Source organism: Corvus moneduloides, chromosome 18, assembly GCF_009650955.1.
Source record: "Corvus moneduloides isolate bCorMon1 chromosome 18, bCorMon1.pri, whole genome shotgun sequence".
Classification (NCBI taxonomy): Eukaryota; Metazoa; Chordata; class Aves; order Passeriformes; family Corvidae; genus Corvus; species Corvus moneduloides.
In genome coordinates this window covers 13201217-13222945 of record NC_045493.1, presented here as the reverse complement: position 1 = coordinate 13222945, position 21729 = coordinate 13201217, and positions in this window count along the sequence as shown.

The following is a 21729-nucleotide window of genomic DNA, read 5'->3' as shown; positions in this document are numbered from 1 at the left end:
TATTTTTAAATAGCTGTTTACCACGATAGCAATTATGGGAAGATGGATGGTTTGAATCTCTAGAGCAAGCAAATAGTTAGAAATAGCTATATTCTTTGCTTAACTTCTGTTACCATTATTCCACAGACATGTGGAATATATCATTAATTTTAAAGAGGGAAATAAAACCAAATTGAAGGGCCTAGATACAAAGGCAGCACCTAAGCATCACCATTTATTCTCTCAGTAATGGCTCGAAAATCTGTGTTGAGCTTCCTATGACAGAGCTGGCAGAAGAGTGCTTCCAATTAAATACAGATTCTGTGTGGATCAAATTTAGCAACTTCTACTAGTTGAAGGCGCCTGTTAAACTTTGTGGGGACAAGTGATTCTTGGATCCCTAAAAGTCACACTGTATCTGCTTTTTATATATTTATACAGGCAGTTCTTTCTGTCTGGTTCACCTAATATAAAAACCTATTTTTTTTTTCTTCTTATTCAAAAATAATGATTTGATTCTGTTTAATTTATTTCCTGCAAAATCTTTCGACATACCGAATCCACTTCCTTATTTAGACCTCTGTGATCCTGGAGAAATGGCTGGGTTTTGGTACATTTTTTACAGTTACAGCTATACCTGAAAAGTAGTTCTGTTTCTGAAGATTTTGGGGCAGGTTTTCTGCGTGTTGCTCATGATCTCTAATTGGAATTAATCTTCAAAGGAGCTCAATATCTGGCACTCTTTTATGAGAAGCTGGTCCCTTATTTTAGTGCCTGAAAAGATGAAGAGCCCTTTTGAGAAACCTGGCCCCAGCTGTGAGTGCTGATCACATTTCAGGGTCTGATTTGTTGTTTTCCAGCCTGCAGCCAGTGAGATAATTCCCCTTCCCTGGCGTTAAGAGTGAGGGAGAACCAGGGCACTGCTGCTTGGCCACCCTGAACGTCCCCTGGTGAGGTTGGTGTAGCCTGGACTTGCTCCACACAGGACCTGGCCGGGTTTGGAGTAGCCCAGGACCACTTCCACTGTGGACAAAGCTAACTGATGTTGTGGGACAAGGGAATTAGTGCAGGAATGAGAGCTTGTGCATTTCTGGGGTGAGGGGAGCAGAGGGAGGGGGAGAAAGGCAGGGTTTGTACGAGCTGGTATCCAAACAGGCTGATGGATCAGCCAAGGAACTGATGGGCGATGATGCTGTTACTGGAGAACTCTGGGGCCTGATTTAGCTTTACCCACTCATAATGATCGATTCCTTTGTGTCTGCCTCTTCCTGAATGATTTATTTTTTTTGTGAGAGGAATATGCTCTCCTAACACTGAATGAAAAGGCAGCTGCCTTCCCGGATTTGTGGGGAGTACAAATCCAAACTGATGTCCCAAAGGCGGCTTTTAGAAGCTCTTCCTCACTTTGGGAGGCTTCCAAGCCTCCATGTCCAGGGTGACATGGAAAGCTGGTGGTAACGGGTGCCCTAAAGATATCACTGGAGGTGGCTGCCGTGGCAGGCAGAGCGTTAGAGCTGTCTGTTTATATCTAATATTGGTGCCTCCACTTTGGGAGAGGCGGGGTAGAATCCAGGCTGTCAGCAAAAATGCCCCCCTTCCTCATGTGCTGCATCTAAAGAAGCGTCTGCACCTGCCAGGGGAATCTCATTAACGGGGAAAATGCTGACTTGGGAAGGCTCAGACAAATCTGCGGTGGGAAATCTCACCTCTCTTTCATGTTTGTGTTCTGAGCAAACGTCACCGCCGAGACACCACGAAGTTTTGCAGAGACGTCAGAAGCACCCTCTGTGCTATGGGAAGTGTGTGGCAAGGCTCAGGGACTGAAGGTTTGGGTTTTGAAGAGGCAATTGCTGTTGGGTGTGTAGCCCCATCAGCTCACACAGAGGCGTTCGGTGCTGCCTCTTTCCAGCTCGACCCTGCTGATTGCAGAAACCGTAGCAAAACGTGAAGTGGCTTTTTGTGAAAACAAAGGCAGGCCCTGAGACACAGTGAGGGCTGAAGCAGTGATTGCTGTGGTGGGAAAGGCTGGGCTGTAGCGCTGACCTGCAGGAAATTCTCGGACAATCCTTCCCCACTTCAGGTTTCCATTTCCTGTCTTCCAGTGTTTGCCTGCCTGGATTGCCAGGCTCTGCAGGGCAAGGACTGGTTCTCATAATGTTTGCTCTGCCTTTTCATAATAGAGTCTGGCTCTCAGGTGGCTGCTATTAATCATGAATTATGTATTAATGGTAATGTTGTGGAGTCAACTCACAAAAGCTTACAGTAACTGGCACAGATGAGCCTTGCAGGCTGTATTTTACAGGTGTGCAAACTGCGCTGGAAGTGGCAGAGCTGGGGGATTCTGGGGCAGCAATAGCGCAGAGGGAAGGCAGAAAAAGGGCCTTCATGTTTTATATAGCCCATTCTCATGCTCTGTGATGTGAAGAGGGCTGGAAGATCAGTCAATCCACCGTGCAAGGTCATTTTAGTAATGATGGGAGGGAGTGGGAGAGAGGAGGTGACTCCCAAGGCTGTAATTTTGAGGAGTTGCTCCAGAGTCAGCTGTTGTGGCTCTGGCTGTGGAGCTGCTGCACAGAAATGGCTCTGGCACATATGGGAAGCTCTGGGAGGGAGACAAAATGCAGATTAGTGTCTGGAGTTTGACACAGATACCGAAATAAGGGAAGGGAGAGGACACGCAACACAGGGAGAAAGAAAAGGAGAAACCTGCTCCTTGTTGTAGGTTCCTGACATCTGCGGGTAACTGCATCAGAATTCTGATTTAGATTTGTGTGTGTTTCCTTTGCCGTGGAATTAATGGAAAATATTATAAGCAAGGAAAAATGTAAATGAGCAAAAAGGAAAATGGCTGATACAAATCAAAGTGGAAGCAAGGAAATCTGCAAATAACATCAGGAAATAGATTAATAGAATCACCTTTTCCTGGAAGAGGTGTCCTGTTTCATTCTGACAAAATTCCCTGGCAGGTTTACCCCTGGGTGGAAGTCCCAGCGCATGGACCGAGCCTCTGGCCCCAGTGCTTGTCCAGGATTCCCCCTGGGGGGAAGCTGGGCTGGATGCAGGAACCCCTCAGGCTGCTCAAGCGCAGGAGAATGGAACAAAGCAATCTGGAATTGAAAAAATATTTGGAAAGCCACAGTCAGACCTGAGATTCTGCATGTTCTTATGGGTAACAATTAACAAAGTGTTGTCAAGGTGTGTATGAACACACTGAGGCCTTTGAAAACCAGGAATTCCTGCACTCTGCCTCAAGCAATGGGCTGGTTTGATGAAAAAATGAGCACCATACAACTCCAAAAGGTATCTCTGATACAGTGGGAATCTACAAGGAAAGCCTGGGCTGGGGGATGCTGTGCTTAGCAGCGTTTGCAGAAATGGGCCCTGAATATGACCTGCTGCTTATCCGCGGCTTTCGGTTCCGTTTGCTTCCTGAATTTATTAAGGTACCAATGACACCGGCTCGCTCAGGAGCAGCAGGCAGCCTGCAGCTTATAGCCAGCTCTTCAGTGGAGGTTTTAGTGTCCTGCACTTGATCCGGGGCCTGGCTGGTTGCTTGACACCACTGGCACAGAAGAGGACAGAAACCACAACACTGATGTGGCGGTGAAGGTGGCTCTTTGAAAACACATCTCAGGGCCAGCTGTAGTGGCACAGGCGAAGAGGGTTGTAGGAGTAAGTGGAGGGAGCAGAGGGAAAGTGCTTGTGCTGCCCTCAGTGGGTGCTGCCCCCATCCCCGGCTGGAGGGCTGTGGCCAGCATTTGCCACCACACCTGGACAGGGACAAAAATTTGCAAGGCAGAGAAGATGGTCAGGGGTAAAATGTGGCTTAGAGAAAGGGAGAAATTAGGGCAAAACTGGAGCTGGGATAGGTGAGATGTGTAAAATTATGAAGGAGCTGCAGAGAGAGAGAATAATTATTCTTTCTTTTTCTTTGTGGCACAAGGCACAGGTTCCCAGTGACACTGCCGAACTGTTGGCTCAGAATTAAAAAGAGGAATTAATATTTTTTACAAATTGTGATTAAACTGCAGATCTTGGTACCACAGGATGTGGTCAAAGCCAAAAGTGTAAACAGTGTCAAGAAAATTCATGGGAGGCTGGCGGGGTGCAGGTGGCTTTTAAGGAAAATGGTCTGGTGGCGTTTTCCAGCTGAAGAAGTCATCGAGCCACGGACTGCCAGAGGGAGCTGAGAGGCCTTGAAGGGGATGGGATCACTTGTCTGGTGTTCTACAGACTCTGTCTGGGCCGTATCACTGGCCCTGAGAGAGGCAGCCCTCTGTTGTGCTGCCCCGTTGCTGTCCCCATGCTGTCCCTGCCCATGTGGCCCTCGGGTGGATGTGGCAGCGCTGCGTTAACATTGGCCTCAGTGATCTCAGAGGTCTTTCCCAACCCCACTGATTGCACCAAAAATCCCAACTTTGGCCTCCAACTGATCAGCAGAGATGAAGACAAAACCCCCTAATCATTTTGACTCCAGAAATGTAACTCAGAACTGTATTTTCCATGCTCTGCTGTGGGGACGGAGACAAGGCTGGGGTGGTCTCTGGTGGATAACGATGACAATTAGCGAGACCCCCTCTCTGCAGGGCTGTGGCTGCTGGGACAAACCGGGCAGGACACTCCTGGTGATGGAGGGGAGGCTCTGGAAGGCTTCTCCCCCGCAGGATTTGGGGCGGTGGAGGGGCAGGACACGCCCTGAGCCCCTTTCCCCGAGGGAAGATGCGTTAACCCCGGTGCTGTGCCGGCTCCGGGCCAGCCGGCGCCCGGCAGCCAGCGGATGGCACTGTTGTTGCAAGGAAACTTGGGGGAGAAAAAAGGAAAAAAAGGCAAAAAAAAAAAAAAAAAAAAAAAAAAAAAGAAAAAAAAGAAGCCATTTAGCACTCCAGAACTGTTTGGATGGAAGTTTTCCACTGAAAACAGTTTTGCCGAAATGGAAACGTTTCATGGCACATGCCTCTTCTCCATGAATTTTTAATGGAGCAAAATGCAAATTAATTGGTTTGGCTGTTTAATTGTGATATAGCTTGTTTTTCCTTATCGTGTTGAATCACTTTTTTATTAAAAAGCTATTATTAATTTATATGGGTACACAATTTCAATATAATTCTTGGTTTTATAGGGGCTTTTTATCCTAGTGATACAAAATCTCAAAAAGTGAACAGAATTGTGTTGTAGAAAGGAAGAAACATCTTGGTATTTTTAAAAATAATAATACCAACAACTTTTAAAAGCCTTTCAACTGCTGTCCCAGGGAAAAAAAGTCATATTTGATGCTTAATATGAGCCAAAAATATGTTTCTGAAGGGTTGGATATTGTATGGGCTGGGTGATCTGTGTTTGGATCTGCTCTGAATGGGTCTTCTTGCCACAAAAAAGTGCTTTGAGAGGCTGTTTCTTGGTGCCATGAGAGGGGCAGTGCTGCCCAGCAGAGCATGTGCTGCAGAAGGACATCCCAGAACAGCCCTTTATGCCCCTGTGGTGCCACACAAGGGGACACCATCCCCTGGCATCTCTGTGAGCTGGCCAGGGCAGGAAATGGTGCCAAGGTGGGGCTGCTGTTTTGGGAGTTCCTGCTTTCTGAACACAAACCGTGGGGTCTGGCTGAGAGCAGCTCTGTTGCTGTGGTGGCGGAGCGAGGGCTGCCTGCAGAACATCCACGGGACAGTGGAGCTGGGAGGCAAAGGGAAAGAGAACTTGTCAGATTGGAGAGGGAACACCTTCCCTTTTCTGTCTGCCAGGATTAAAAAATACCCACAACTTATTCCTCTGTGGCCTGTCTGGTGTGTGGTGGCAAATGAGCCAAACACGGGGCTGTTCTGCACAGACAGGGTGAGTTATTTATAGGGACTCCTCATCCAGTCTCCTTGGAGGGAGCCCAAATTCCCCATCCTGCTGTGTGCAAAAGCTCCCAGAGTTATTCCAGACTTCTCAGCTCTGCCCACTCCGTGTCAAGGCAGCCTTGCTGCAGCTCCTGTGTGCAGAGCAGAGGGCTTGGAGTGACACTCACAGAGCCCGGGGACAGGGCATGGGCTGCAGGGCTGCAGCCAGCACCCATAAATACACCTGGTTCCTAACTGGGAGTGAATAATGGCCATGGTGAGCAGGCTCTGTCCCTCTGCAGTGCCTGGCCCCAGCCCTGCAGCTCCTGCTGCAGCCACCTCGCTGAAACCCAGCTCCCCAGTTAGGTCAAGGCGAATTGCAGGGAGGTGTTCACAGTTAGTGTGTACACAAATGGTTCTTAGATCAGGGTGTGCAGAAGGACCTCTGGCTGTCCCACAGGAACACCACAGTTTCTGTGCTGCCTTCAGGGGCACGGAGCTGTGCTTTTGTTCCTGGAGGTGCTGCAGAGAACCCTTTGAGGAGGCTCAGCAAGGAAGAGCAGCGCATCCTTTTTTGGGTTTGTGTGCCACAGTTACTTTGGTGACGGTGTCAACAGTGCAGAAGGAACCAAATCGTGTTACTACCTCTGTCAGTTCTTAAACAGCACTGCAGAGTCCCCTGTCCTCCCCAAATGAGGGAGAGAAATTCACACTGTAATATTAATAACTGTGGGGGCCTTTAGCCTTTAATAATTAACAAAGTGCTAACTGTAGCTGAATGTTCCTTTTTCTGATGCCAATTACAGACCCATTTGGCCCAGGCTCAGCAGAGGGAAGTGGCTGAGCAGCAGTGTTATAAGAGAGACCCAGAGCTGAGAGAAATTGTTCTCCTTTGGCCCACACAGTAGATTAAATAAAGCTTTGGGCTCCAGCAGTGGGGAAGCCAAAGCATCAGGTGCCACAGGAGGCTAAAGTCCTTCTGTACCCCTGCCATTACAAACCAGGGCCTGCTCTAACATCAGAGCCCATTCCTGGAGCCTGCTGACAGATAACCTCACCTGGGCTAAGGTGGAATGAAATGTTCCTCTCAGTAGGTGACAGCTGCTCATGCCCTTGCCACTTTTCCCCAGAGCTGTGCCGAGTAGGAGTCTCTTGCTTGTATTTTCTGTCTGAAATAGAGTTGCTAGTGCAGCTCTAACGAGAAGTTCAGCATTTGGAAAACCTGCTATGATCTTTGCAAGGTGATTTACAAGCCTTGAATAAATGTTGGGAGTGTTTTGCTGCACCACGGTGCTGTTCTGGCAGCGTTCCTGCTCCCCCAGACACTGCTGCTGGCAGAGAGGCCGATTGCACAGGCACAGCTTCCTCAAACCCTGCTTCCAAAGGGCCATTGTGCAACCAGAAGGGAAGGGAACCAGTGAATTCCGAATTGTGGTTACCTAGCAGCCAAAACGGAGTGATGGAGGCTGCCGTGGATTCTGCCCTCCTGCCTCTGGTTGTGCAACCCCACACCTTCCCTTCCCTGACAAGCAGGAAGGTGCAGAGGGCTAATCCAGCTGGAAACCAACCCAACAACAATAAAAATAATCAGGTTTTGTTGGTATGGCTGCCCATCCCTGTTTAGATCAGCTCAGGCAATTATAGCATCATGCCCAGAATTCATCAAAAGAGGCCTGGAATGGTACTGGATACATCACATCGTGGCTGTTTTTAATAATTATAACTCTCAGGGTTACAGCATCAATCTTGTCCGATTCTTGGTGCAGTGTTAGCTCTCATTGTGTGCCATGGCCATGGCTGTGCACTTTTCCAGCCTCCTGTTAGCAATTAATGAACCTCTCAGGGGATTTTCTGATTTTCAATTTGTTTTCTCACCGCTTAAATATGAGGAGTTGTGAGGTGGAAGCAGAGTAGGGATAGAGTGAGAAATCCTCCTGAATCGCTCCTGAGTTAATGAGGGATTATAAATGGGATCTTCACCTGGATGCAGGGAGGAAGTGGAATTCACCTTCCTTTGCAAGCGTGGAATTTTCAGTAAAAAGCTGAAATCAGGTGTTCTATCCCTATTATTTAGATTTTAGTTTTATTTTTGTAGGTAAGTTTCTGCTGGCAGGGTTTGTTCAGGGTCAGGCTGTGCCTCCCTTGAGGGATCCCTGCTCAAACCAGAGCCTGGGTAACAAATCCTGTCTGGCAAGGGTCCTGGAAAGGTTTGGGCCAGGAGAGCTCCAGCCATGGAGGAGAGCAGGAAAAAAGCAAATAAACTCCAGTTCTCTAAGGCACAATTGCAGTATTTCAGAATTAACATGTACTTCGTGTTGGTGCTTCAGCCCTTCAGTAGAAAAGAGCATTTTCTGCAAAAATGTTGCTTGAAACTGAAATTTCCATGGGAAATCTGGCTCTGATGGCAAAATCTCTGATGGATCTGTGCTTAGTCCTTCTCTGTATTTCTTAAGCAAGAACTGAAATTCTCACCAGTTTCAACAACAGTGTTGCTCAGTGGCTCAATCTGTAAATGTAAATGAGAAGTACAATCACAATTCTATTCTGTGGAAATACAAAAACCATTGGAATGGATGGAAATCAAGAATCTAAGACGGGTTAAGCTTTGAGGATGATCTGATAATTCTGAGAGGACATTAAAAAATTTTAGTACTTGTACAGAAAAATCCAAAACAAAAGTTTTTCAGGTGTTTTTTATCAGAAGAATTCCAGCAAGCTCTAGCTGGGAGAAGTGAGTACTCATATGCAACATCAAAATAGACAGGATTGCTTCCCACATTTTGGACATTTTGGTAAAGATCATGTTTTGGTTTCTCCAAGCCTGTTCACCCATCTGTGATCTCTTCAAATGCCATTAATTGGAAATGTTGCACCAGTAGTGAGAGAAAAACCAAAACCAAACAACTTGTTTTAAAGAAAGAAAAGCAAGTTGTTTGCCAAAGTAATAGAGCAGAAGAAATCTGACTCCACAAGAGTGCAAGAGAGAACAAAACTAAAGCTCAGAGGTCACCAGGCTGATTCCTGAGTGCCTCAGAGCCACTTTGCATGGTCCCACTGCTCCTCCCACCACTCTGGGTATTCCAGACACAAGGAAACTGGAACTTGGTTCCAGAAGGAACCAAATCCATGTGAATATTCTACCTGCAGAAATTCCAGCAGAATCCTGGCTTCTCGCTGTGAGTGTGGGGAGCAAAGCTCAAGTCCCTGCTTTTCTGTTCAGGTTCCCACAGCCCCTGAGAGGGGAGGGGCAGCTGAGCTTTTGCTCCAAGTTTTGACCAGAAATTCCAGCCCAGGCTTAGCCAGCTTTCCCATAAAACTCATCAAAACCAGCCTTTTGTTTCTGAAAAGGCATCTCCTAAGAAAATACTCAACCAGCTTCTCTCTGGGTATGTGGCATTAACTGTAAGCAATAATTATGAGGAGAGGATTTAAAAAATCTCCGCAGGTTCTGATTAGGATAAAGACCTAGATTAAACTTGCCTGGAACACTGGAACCCAGTAGTTAAATTCTCTGATAGCTTTGTTGTGTCTGTTTCTTGGCCATGAAGACCCTGGAAAAGGAGAGGGTCAGGAGAAAATGCTAAACCAGAGAGGAAAAATTGCTCTTTAGGAGACATTTGAAATTGTTACACCAGAGTTATCCTTGGTGAGAGCAGAGCTTTCTTTGACTCTGAGATCTGTGGCATAAGATGTTTTGCCTAAATTTTCTTCCACAGCTTTTCAAAAGCCACAAGAAGGTGCAAGCCACCACCATGGGAAGTCAGGAGACTCCTGAGGAAAAGCAGCCAAGAGACATTTTTAAGATAATCAATGAAGAATAACCCATGAACATAAAAATGGCAGCTGCTTAGGAGGCGGAGAGTTCATTTTTAATCCTGATCTCTTCTCCCTGCAGAATCTTGCTCCCATCTTATCAATATTTTAGAAAAGAAAGAGAAACCTTGTGCAGCTGCAAAGGCAATTTGGAGGGATTAAAAATTTATCCTGTTTTGAGCAAAGCTTTCAGCAGGTGCTGGAATCACTCAATCACAGGTGGGTGACCTGCACAGCCCCCCTTTCCCAGGGCTGAAACTGGAGTGAGGGTCCTGGGAATTCTTCTGTCAGGTCCCACTTCTAACTCCAGCCATAGTGAGTCACACACTTGGCCTGGAACAGCAAAAAAAATCAAGTCTAGGATGGAAAAGTGACATTTTCCCTTCTGGTTTCTTTCCCTTGGTGAGGGAATGGAGTCAAGCAGGTTACATCAGGCTTTGAATTTGGCTCAATAATTAAAAGGGCTGATTAACATCAGCTGAAACTCAGAATTTGGGCTCTGCAGGAAATTTGGACAATCCCATGTTGACTTTCATTCTAGAGTGGAAAGAGCCATGTGGATTAGAAATTTCTCTCCAAAATATCCCCCTCACCAAGCATTTTATTGAAGTGAAGAAGGAAAACAGGAAACCTCCAGCTGACACTCAGAAATCAAAACAAGACTTTAATTACTAAAAGCCTTTAAAACATACGGGGTTTTTTTCCCCATTGCTAAAGGAAACCTAACTAAAACATTTCCTTTCCGGAGTTTTTCAGGGAAATTCCATCGTGATTATGATGTCAAATGGAACATTTTGCTTAAACAAACCAGGTGTAGAAAGAGGCCCCACCTGGGAGCTGGGGAGACTTTTTCCTTTATTTCCTTGGTCCGTTTGACACTGAGACAGTTGGGTGACAAATCCCTGAGCAAATGCTCACGGCCAAGGACAGAGCCTGGGAGTTTTCCCTGCTCTCAGGAGAGCAAGTTGGATGTGACAGAGATGGAGGGTGCAGAGTAACCCATCCCCTCTGTTTGCAGAGCTGCCTGTAATTTCCACCCACCAGAACTAATTGCTTTTATCAACACCAATAACAGAGGCAGCAAAGAATCATCAGATTTCCTGCCTGGGCATGGTGGAAGCTGGTGTGTGACTGTGCTGGGACAGGTCAGACGAGGGCAGGGTGCAATTTGGAGAGAGAATGTAGGCAAAGATCTTGCTGGGACATGGAAAAGTGCTGATTGCAGCTTCCTGGTGGGAAACCAGCCTGGAATCCATTGGTACTTGTCATGGTCATTGTCCTTAGAGCCCTCTGTGAGCACACGCTGGGATTCACAGGGATGCTCCCATCTCGATTAACCTTTTGGTGGGAAAGGTTTCTCAAGCAGAGAATGGCCCAGCAGATGGGAATCAGTCTGGGCCAGGGGGAACAGAGCAGCTGGGAGGTCAGGAGAGCCAGGGGGAGGTCAGGAGAGCCAGGGGGAGGTCAGGAGAGCTAGGGGGAGGTCAGGAGGGCCAGGGGGAGGTCAGCAGAGCCAGGGGGAGGTCAGGAGAGCCAGGGGGAGGTCAGCAGAGCCAGGGGGAGGTCAGGAGAGCTAGGGGGAGGTCAGGAGAGCCAGGGGGAGGTCAGCAGAGCCAGGGGGAGGTCAGGAGCTCAGGGCACAACCAGCCCTGCAATGTCTCCAGGCACACAGGAGCGTTTCCATCTCAGGGGGTGCAAACCCTGTCCCGTGGTGTCCATCAGCTTTGATAAAATAGGGATGTGTTGGAGGGCTGGAAAACAATTCCCAGCTCAGTTTGGGCTCAGTGAGCCCACGAGCAAAGAAATCCCCTCCCTAAACCCTGTCTGGGAGGACAGATGCTCTCCTGGACATGGGAAGTGCCCAGGCTCTGCTGTTCCACACACCCAAACTGCAAATGGATCCAGCCTGGGGAGAAACAGTCCAGTGAAGGGGGGAAAATACAAAATAGGTATTTTTCAGGCAGAAGATTTTAACTTTGTCCCTCAGTGCTGGGCAAGTTTCTGCAGCATTTGTCACAGGTAATAGTGGAAATCTATTCCTGACTAAACTCTAAATAATTGCTGCCAGAATGGCATCGTGGTGCTGATGAATATTTCTCCAACAGAAGAGAAACAGCATGTTGATTCTTGAACCACAGAAAGCTATAATTGTAATTTAAAATCTGGCGTGTTGTTTAAAATACTAAATTCTTTATCTTTCAGAATCTTTATAATTATACATCTAAACTGTCACTCTGAATACATTTGCAAGTGTTGTTCCATTTTTAAGATCTTCCCCAATTTAAATATCAAGGCCCGAGAGAAAAATGAAATTAAAAAATCCTACCTGCACGGAAAGCAAAGCCCATTCTGTTTCAAAGCTATTCATTCCTGTTATAGTTACAAAGAGAAAAAGAGTTATAAAATTGTAACACTTATTTGAAATGTCTTTTCTCACACAATAGCAAATGTTCCTGCTCCTCCTCTCACAATAAAACCACCATATCAAATACCTTTTTTCATGAAATTGCAGAAGTGCTAGGGGAAAAAACCCATAGAATATTAAAACTTCTCAGCTTCAGAGATGCGAAACTGTTATCAAGGACTGTGAGAGGGTATAAATTTTCAGAAATATTGAGAGGAGAGGGGGGGAAAAAAACCAAGCTTTGACATTAACAAGATGATAACAGCCATTGGCTCTTGTTCACACCCCAGAATTTCAGCAGTGAGATAATCAGGCTTTCAGTGACTCGTATGGAGATGGCTCTGACATGGATCAGACTCTGATCTTTGGCCTGGCTGTTATTATGTGGAGTTATGCGCTGGAAGAGTTTTGACAAAAATAATAACCCCCCGAGTGGGGCTTTCAGGAGCAGAGACTGTGTCAGACAGGTAAATCACAGAGCCCTGAATTAGCTCTGCACTCGTGTGATGTCTGGGTGTAAGCAGAGCTCTCGAAAATCCAGAGCTTTGGAAGTTTGGGAGGCTGGAGGATCTCTCTGGTGCTGATCTCAATGGGAAACGTTCTGCCAGTAGGGAAAAAAGGAATCAGACATTGCTCTACTCTAGAAAGTGTTGTGGCTTCATGCTTTAAAGTGGTATTGCAGGCATGGAAGATGCTGTCAGAACCTGAGGGTTCATAAAATTAATTTCATGTAATTTCTACCTGTGGCAAATAGGAACCAAAAAGCAGTGGGGAGAAGAGCTGCAGATCTTCTTCCAGATATTTTTCCTGATCTGATTTCTGACTCTGTGGGTTATCTATAACCCAGTGGTTAAATGGTAACAGTCAAAAGGTGTTGGGTACCTCTTCTTGTTGTAAATAATTGGGACACTGGTGCACATTTGCTTCTTTAATCAAAAATTCCTGGTTTTGCAAAGCTTCCTCAATGCAGCAACACCTCAGTGATGCTGAGTTAATTAATAATAACATGCAAGCCCTGTGTTCAGTGACTCTTGAGCAAGGAAATTCACGGAATTATGTCCCCTGAAGTTTTCTCTTGCTGCCTGTGCCCTGCGTTCGGGCAAACCCCTGGAATGTGCTGTTCCATCCCTCCACCTGCAGAGCATCCCTGGCCGTGGCTGGAGGCGGCAGCTCAGTCAGTCCTCGTGCCCATCCCACTGCCCTGCTTCCCGCTTCCCTGCAAGGAGAGTTCTTCCTTGGAGAAGCCTCCTGTTCCCTGGAGGAGCAGCAGTTTGGGCTTTAGCTGGGATCACCCTGACCATCCACAGGGCTCTGCTGTCTGTGACTGCAGCCCTGGGGGGAACGGGCAGCCGAGCTGACCTCGGCTGGCTGGGTGGTATTTACCAACAACAGCAACTTACGGTGCCCAGATCAGTGGCAGGAACGTGGCCGGGGACTCTCAGGATGTGTCTCAGACACCCCTGTGTGCTGGGCTCGCTGCAGGCAGGAATTTCAGTCTCCTGTGGGCTCACAAAGGCTGCAGCATTTTAGGCACCCACTACAAGGTGAAGCCCTTGGCACAGCCCTCTGCATTCTTTGTTTGCCTGCGCAGCAGGGAAAGGTGCAGCTCCTGGAAAAATCACATCAGTGCTTGTGAGAAACCTCAGCCTCACTGCTGTTGATCATGAATTTTGTGATAGCTGTGTTTGGGTTCATTCATCACTGACACTTAGCCCTAAGACACAACCCAGTCTGCCATGGAATATCCCAAGTGCTGCTTGTGTGTTCCTGGTGCAACCCAGGCATTTTTGGCTGATTGGAAGAAGAGAAAATACCATAACACTTTGCTTAAAGAGAAGTTCTTTCAAAGTCGTGATGCATAGGAGCAGTTTATGGAGAGGAATTGAGCTGAAACCGTCCTACAGTGACATGCTTGATTGCTGAGGAGAGGAGATGTAATGATTTTGGACAGCAACTGTCAGGGTTAAGAAAGTTATTTGTTCCATTGGTTTATGGCACAGACTAGTAGTATTTTACTGTCAAACAGAATTAGTTTTATATCAAGAAGAGTGATTACTTGGGTTCACTGTGTTTGAGATTAAACTTGATGATTTCATGTCCATTATTGATTTAGGCTTTACATTCAGAGGAGTAGCGGTTTATATTTTACTTAAGGGGATTTGATCACAGTAGATGGAATCTTCAATGGTTTCTGCACATAAATTAGTAAAGTTGCAGTGCCTTTTACAGTAAATGGAGAAGAAAAGAGAAAGGGGCTTTAGCTCAACAAAAAAAAAGTGCAAAAAAAGGTGCTGAAAACGCTGCTGAGCTTTTGCAGAATGCAGGGGACGGGGTGACACCTCAGAACAGGGTGCAGAAAAGCAGGAACCACCCAGGGGATGCTCAGTCAGTGGCACATGGCAGCTCCAGGCCCAGATGATGCAGGACTGACAGACCTCAGTGCGCTTTATCTCCTGTAACTTATCCTGAAATTACACCAAAGGAGAGAGGGACATCCAGGGGGCTTCCCAGGGTCAAAGGATGGCCACATGTGGGTGGGATCTGTAGGAGGCAAATGTGCAAAGCGAGTAATACCTGCCACTAAAGACCTCCCCCCCTGAAACGCTGTAAATCTGACGGGGGTTTAGAACCAGCCAAGGATCTGGGTCCTGCTTTGCTGCTGCTGCTGCTGCTGAGAATCCGTAGCCCAGAGAAGACAGATGGTTTGTGGCCAGCCAGGGCTCTGCTCCCCTGGGCAGCAGAGCATTCCTACAGCAGCAGAGGAAGGGTTTCATGGGAGGACTGTCAGAAGTAGGGAATGCCAGCCTGAGAGCTCCACGTGCAGCGCTCCCCGGGGATGGACGGTGTGGGATGTCACCCACTGCACCTCCACCCCGAGCACCTGTGGGAGCACAGACAAGTCCTGCCAGCTTTGTTTAGAGCTGTCACATTCAGACCATCAGGATTCCAGCTCCTGTGGCTTTCCAAAGCCGTGCTTTGTGTGAGCTCTCCTCAGACACAGCTGTCGGGGTAGGTGCTGAGCCAGCACTGCTCTCGCACCAGGGCGGGCGTTTGGGAGCACTGAGCAGTCCTCACTGCTTTCCTCTGGCCACCCTGTTGGCTTGAGCATTGCCTGTGCCCCAGGCACTGTCCAAATGCACATTTTTAAAGGCATTTAGACTCACCTGGCAGCACTGTGCACAGGTTGTCACCTGCACGCTTGCAGGGCCTTGGCCTCGCCAGCATCGCTCTGCAGCTGCCCCAAAAATCCCCCGTGCCTGCAGCCAAGTCTGGCCCCGCGTGGGATGTGCTGAGCTGTGCCTCAGTGCTGCATTCTCAGCTCCCAGGAGTTCTCCTGGCTCCATCCATGCCTGTACACTGCCTGTTACTACGAGATGGTGATTCAAGGAACAAATCCTGTTTTTTCAAACACCCTCTGTAACCAGCACTTGTTGCAGCTAAACATTCCCAGCACCAAGATGGATGGCAGCTGATGCTGGCCAGGGCTCAGGTAATGATGTTTTCCCTTCTGTACCTCGGGTCACTCGCAGTTCTTTGCTCTCTGCAGTGTTTGGTTCATTAGGGACACAACAAAGCACAGCTCTGCCTCGTCTGCAGTGTCCCCAGGGGTCAGGTGTTTACTGCCTCATTTTTTTCTGAGTTTCAATTAGTGCCCTTTGCCTTTTGTCCTTTTGCTGAAAGACACAGAGGAAAACCTGGCTCCCTTTCCTTTGCTCCTTCCCATGCAACACTCACAAACATTGTTAGGGTTTCTCCTGAGAGCCTGAGGCTGCTGGAGCTCAGCAGAGCAGCTCTCAGCTCCCTGCACGCCTCAGGTGCTGCAATCCCTCAATCATCTCCGTGGCCATTCCCTGGACCAGGATGACCTTGTTTTAGAGTGGGGCATCCAGGACTGGGAACAGTTCTGCAGGTGTGGTCTCACCAGTGCTTTTCCTGACTTTAGAAAGATGTCTCCATTCCAGTAGAGAGAGAAAAAATGAGGAGGAAGCAGATGCATGGCTTTGAAACTACTCGGATGCATTCATTGAGATGGGTGTTAAAAAACTGTTGCCAAAAGCATTTTATTTCTTTTTTTAATTTTTTACTAATATGGGAGCTTGTTTATCATTTTAGTTTCTCTGTCCAGTGAACTGGTTCATATTTAATGGCTCACTAAGTTATGCCTACAGTGGAGATGACAGAGCATGTGTTTTCTAATTTAGGTGGCTGGACAAGTGCCCTTTTTTGCTGGAAGGAGAACAAAGCTCGTGTTGCTCAACAGCAAAGTCATTGACCAAAAAGCTGCTCAGGATAGGGGGCAAAGTGTGTGGCAGGTGTCTGTCACTGTGCTCTGAGCAGCTTTTCTTGCTGGAATGCTTGAGCACAACCCTGCACTGTGACCAGGTCCCTCCTGATGGGCAGGACAAGGCCATCAGTCACTGGGGTGCTGTGGGGACCTTTCCCAGGGCTTTCAGGAAGGTTCCACCTTCTCCCCCCCTCGCAGGATTTGTTAAAGGGATTTGGGTACTGTAGCAGATGCCAAAGACTGTTCTAAGTCTGAGCAGCTTTTTGCTGGTGTCCATTCCCAGCTGGGCTGGAGCCAGTTGTTGTCTGTGCTCAGGGCGCCAGGCTCTGGTCTCCACCTCGTTTCTCCCTCCCTGGGTGCTCCCCTTCCCCTCCAAGAGCAGAAGGGCCATTACTGACCTTTCTCTGGGGCACTGCAGTGTGGGAAGGAACTGCCACAGATTTTGTTTGTGAGTTCACTTTTCTCCTCACTTCAAAGCCAAACCACCCTCACCTTGAAGACAAGCCAGGTACTAAACCAGGCAGAAATAGATTCAGTAAAAAGCACATAGTTCTAAGTAATGAGGGGACCTGGCCCACCTCTAAAACACTTCACCCACCCCAAAAACCCTGCACAGTGAATCTATTCTTCTGATTTCCTTCCTTACACTGTGCAGATAATTGCATGATGCATCATTTACAGGGTGTGATGCTGTTTTTCAGAAAATGCCAACCATTCCCAGCTCCTGTGCTGATGTTGCTCAGTGTTTCCCTGTTCCTTCAGTGTTTTATTCCCTGGCAGGAAAAAAAAAGAAATGCTTGTCTAGTGCTCCACATTATTACTGTTCACAAAAAGAATTTCCAAAAATGATGGCAGAGACTTTTTTTTTTTTTTTTTTTTAAATCCATGAAAATTGCTAATCCTTTAACTGCAGAACCACCTAAAAGCTACAGAACCTGCAAATCTGAGGCATTTAAATGTGAGTCATACCAGCCTTCCTAGCACAAGCCATCCTCTGGCTTGCATTTTTGAATAGGAGGGATGTTGTTTGCTAGAGGCTAACCCAGGTCCTGGGAGAGGGGCATTCTCTCGGGGAAGAGTCCTGGATCCTTGCAAATATCTGTGAACATAAGCAGCAGGGGATGAATTGTAGGCAAAGAATCCAAATTAATGGTCAGTTTGAATGGTTCCAAGGGCCTGTATGAAGTCACTTCAAAATTTTCATCTTTAGAAATGGTAGAAAGTGGAGGCAGAAGGCAGCCCCAGGGGCTGGGGTGTCCCTAGGTGGGGACACTGCCAGCTCCTGGCAAGTAAAGGGAAGCAGCTCCCTTACAAACCCCACAATACTGACAACAGCAGACTCCCACTTTTTGGGTTGCTGGTATGCACAGAGCTGCCTCAGATCACTCCCATCTCCATTTAAAATACTCTAAATCCTCATGAGTTCGGTGACCAAGAGCATGACAAGGTAAGAGGCAGTGAAAAACCAGCAGCACAGCAGAGTAACAGCTGAACATCCAGCGAAATCCTGGCTGTGATCCTTGTTTGCCTTCAGAAATACAGAGTCAAGAGTCCTTATTTAAATGAAGCTTACTTTCAAGTGGCAGCAGTGCCTCAGGAGTGCCTGGCTGGCTCCTGGGTGAGTGACAAACTCAGAAAGGCAAGGCCTGGCTGGTTTGTGGGTTGTTGCTGCTGTGCCTCGCCAGCACGGGAGGCTGCTGTGCTTCTGAGCAGGTTTTGTTCTCTCCCTGTGCTGCCCCTGCCCGATTCCTGCTGCCCCTCACAGCCACTCCTGTGGGCAGGTGAGTGCCCCTGAGGATGCCCAGATCTCTGCAGGTGGTTGGCATCAGCGTCTGCCTATTGGAGAAGTAATCAGGAATCCCAGAAAGGCTCCTTGCATCCCTGCTGTGATCAGGGACCCTGCCAGGTTCCCATTTCTGATGCACTTTGTGCTGGGGGTGTCAGGGGAAGGAAATGCAGCCAGATAGGATGAACTCTTTTCAAATTAGGGAATGCCTTGAGAAACTTTGGCTTTTAGAAGCCGTATCTAGAGGAAAGCAGCTTCTGTGGGGCAGCAAATTAAATGGCTTTAGCTGTGTGCTCAGGTTCTTCTGGCACAAGCCCTAAAAGCCTGAAATCTTTTGCTAGTCTACACTTGGTGATGTGATGTGTGTTGTGGTGCTTTTAAAGCATTTGTAAGTTTTGGTGATGCATTAGGGATGGCTCAAAGCCAGAAAAGGGCTTGAACAACCCTGCCCTGCACGGGCCAGATCTGACAGGAGTAAACAGAGGCCCCCCACACCATAGGTACAGATGTGCCGGACAAAGGAGCTCATTTTAGGCATTTATTTCCACTAATCCTGTACCTCAACAAGTGTCTCCCCCTCCAGGTTTTACCTCATGAATGGAGCAGTCACTGCATTTGCTGTGTTGAGACACAGCCTGTATCCATCCAGCACTGGCTGCAGATAAACACGGGTTTATATTGGTTTTGCAGGTCACTCTGACAGAGATGTCATTGCACACACCCTGCTGCAGCTTTTGTGACATTTGCTGACTGATCTCCCCGTGGTTTGGGCTCCAGCAGGATGTCAGTGCTTGGTGGCCACTGCCATGAGCCAGCAGCAATTTTCAGGTTAGGTTTTTGTCTCCGAAGCCTGACCTCTCTGCCATTTTTGTGTCACACACTGGGACCTTCAGGACACTGAAATAACACCAGTCTAGACCCCCAGACAAAGACCAAGAAACAAAGAGCCACACCATGGCAGTGTGTGCCCCAGGTTTTGTTTCCTGTGGCATGGGGCACTCAGTGGCATCAGCCTTTATTGAAATGGCTGAGGATTTTTCATTTTAAAATCCCACTGATTAAAAAAAAACATTCCTACAGATAATTCCATGGTATAAAGCGTGAATTCTGCTCTGCCTACCACAGGTTTAAATTGGAGGATTAAAAATATTCATTCTTCATTTCCACTAAATCCTAAGCTCCTTATTTGGTTTTTGTGTCATCAGATCCCATTGTTTTTTAAGCAGACTAACCCAAGATTATCAGAAGGAATGGTACAAGCCTTCATCTGCATTGGTTTAGAAATCCTGATTCTGATTTTGGCATAACATATGTTTTCGGAAGCAAGTAACACTATGATACCCTCTGAGAGTTTCAGAACAGGTCTCAAAACATCATCCACTCTGCTTTAATTTCTTAAGCCAGCTGCCTTTCTCACAATAAGACAACTCAATTTTATTCCCTCAGTAACCAAACTTTTGCAGAAACTGGCCAAATGGATCAGTGGAACAGAAAGGCAAAGGAATACAAAGTTCTGCTGCAAGGACTGCATGGGCAGGGCGCAGAATTGCTCATTTTGCACATTGGTTCCACTTTCAGTGCCCAGCATCTCCTCAGCCTCACACATCCTGCCCAGTGCAGCGGGTCCCCAGTCACACAGGCTCTGAGCAGCATCCCTGCTCTCTCTGGAGGTGCTGCTGATGGGAAGCAGCAGGGGCTGGGGCTGTGTAACACGAGGACTTCTCCAAGCTCCGAGGCGCCAGACCCAGCTGTAATTGTCTGTCTCTGGTCCTGTCTCAGTCCAGCTCCTAACAAGACCAGGGGGAGTTTCAGCTGAGACAGCCTTCAGGATGTGGCCTATTTAATTTGTGACAAATACCACTCTGCAGAACTCCTGCCTGCCAAATCCTGAGGGCTCCCCTTTTTTGGAAGGAAAAACCCAGTTGTATTTGTTGGGCTGTTTCTTTCCCAGATGAATGCAGGTCGTTATTTTCAGTTACACAGTGCACACGTATTGGTGGTTAAAATGTACCCCTGTCAGGTGTTTTGGGCAGTTCAGTGTGTGTGTGCATGTGTTTGTGTGTGGATAAAATATAACTAAAGACAGTTTTTCTGTAAAAGATCTTTGTCTGGTAGCTTCAGCCATCCTGAGTAGAGCACTGGGTGTGAGTAAAGCCCCTGGCAGCTCTTTAGTAGGATGCTGCTAAGGGGATGGATGTCCCAGTAATGGTCAAAGAGGGACCAACCAGAACTGCCAGGACACAAAAAGTGTTATTTCTGAAAAACATTTCTTATTTCACTGTTTAGAAAACACCAAGTGGGGACCAACTGGAATCTGTGCCTGAAGCATGCCAAAGAGTTGGTTCTCTGAGGCACTTCCTAAATCACATTTTTCAATCCATTTGTCCAACTGGCTTTATATAAAAACACATTTCAATACATTAGAAATTCCAATAGTGCTCATTAAATCATTCAGGTGATGGTAAATTGCTCCCATTAGTACAAAGGCAGCCCTTGGCTTTGCAGTGAGTTTGGACAGCCAGATCTCAAGTGTGGGCCAGCTGAAACCAGCAAAGGGATGAAGGAGGCACCTCCTGAGGCTGATTCCCAGTGCCAGAGGAGGCCCAGCTCCTGAGGTATCAGGGGGCTCTGGGTTTCTGGCTCTGCCAGAATTTCCAACGCCTTGAGCAAAAAGACTGAGGCTCAAATTTCCTTTTTTAGCATTGGCAAGGTACTTTCCTGCAGCTCTTATGATGAGGTCAGTGGTCACTTAAGAATTCTGAGGCTCTTTGAGTCTAATGGGAACATCAGAGAATTCAGAAGGCTGAATCCAATATCTGACCTGTGCTGATTCCCACTGGAGAGCTCAAGGGACGCATTTGGTTTGTTACCTTTTCCTTTAAATGTAAACATGTTCTTTGCAAGGCTCTGCTCATTTGGGACGTTCTGCTCTTCACTTTTGGTGCAGGGAAAGGATGGCAGAGCTGGAGCAGCTTTTGTAGGGAACGCTGGGTCAAAGCCTAGGGCTGTGTAATCCAGGGATTTGTGTTGCTTTGAGCAAGGAGACACATGAGCAATCCACGCACTGGTGACTCTGCTGATTCCTGGTCACCTGGCAGGGGCACACCACCCTCAACCCAGCCAGCAGCTCACCCTGACCAGCATTAACACAAAATGGTGTAGTCAGTTTAAAAAAAAAAACAACCACATGAACATTATGTTTATTTCTTCAGCAAAATCTGTTTCTTTCAGTCTTTCATTTGCTTCTCCTCCAAAGACTCAAGTCTTTATTTCAGACATCTGCCTATAGAAAATAAGTATTTTTTTAAAGGGCACATTAAAAGATGAAAACTGAAGCTTGAATAACTTAATCAGCATACAAATTACACAGATATAAAAGTTCTGTTTCATTGTCTTAACTTACAGTTTATTTTGTACAGAATTCATTATGTTATACATCTAAGACTTATTATATCGTATAAATATCTCGGGTGTGATGTATATACATATCCAGTGTTATAATTCAGCAATTAATGTATGCATTTCACAATACACTGTCGTGTATTTCAATGTAGTGCACATGATTTATATTCCATAAAAGAGCACATCCGCTATGAAAAATCAGCATTTCATTCATAGGGTGTTTATTCCACCTTGCAATACA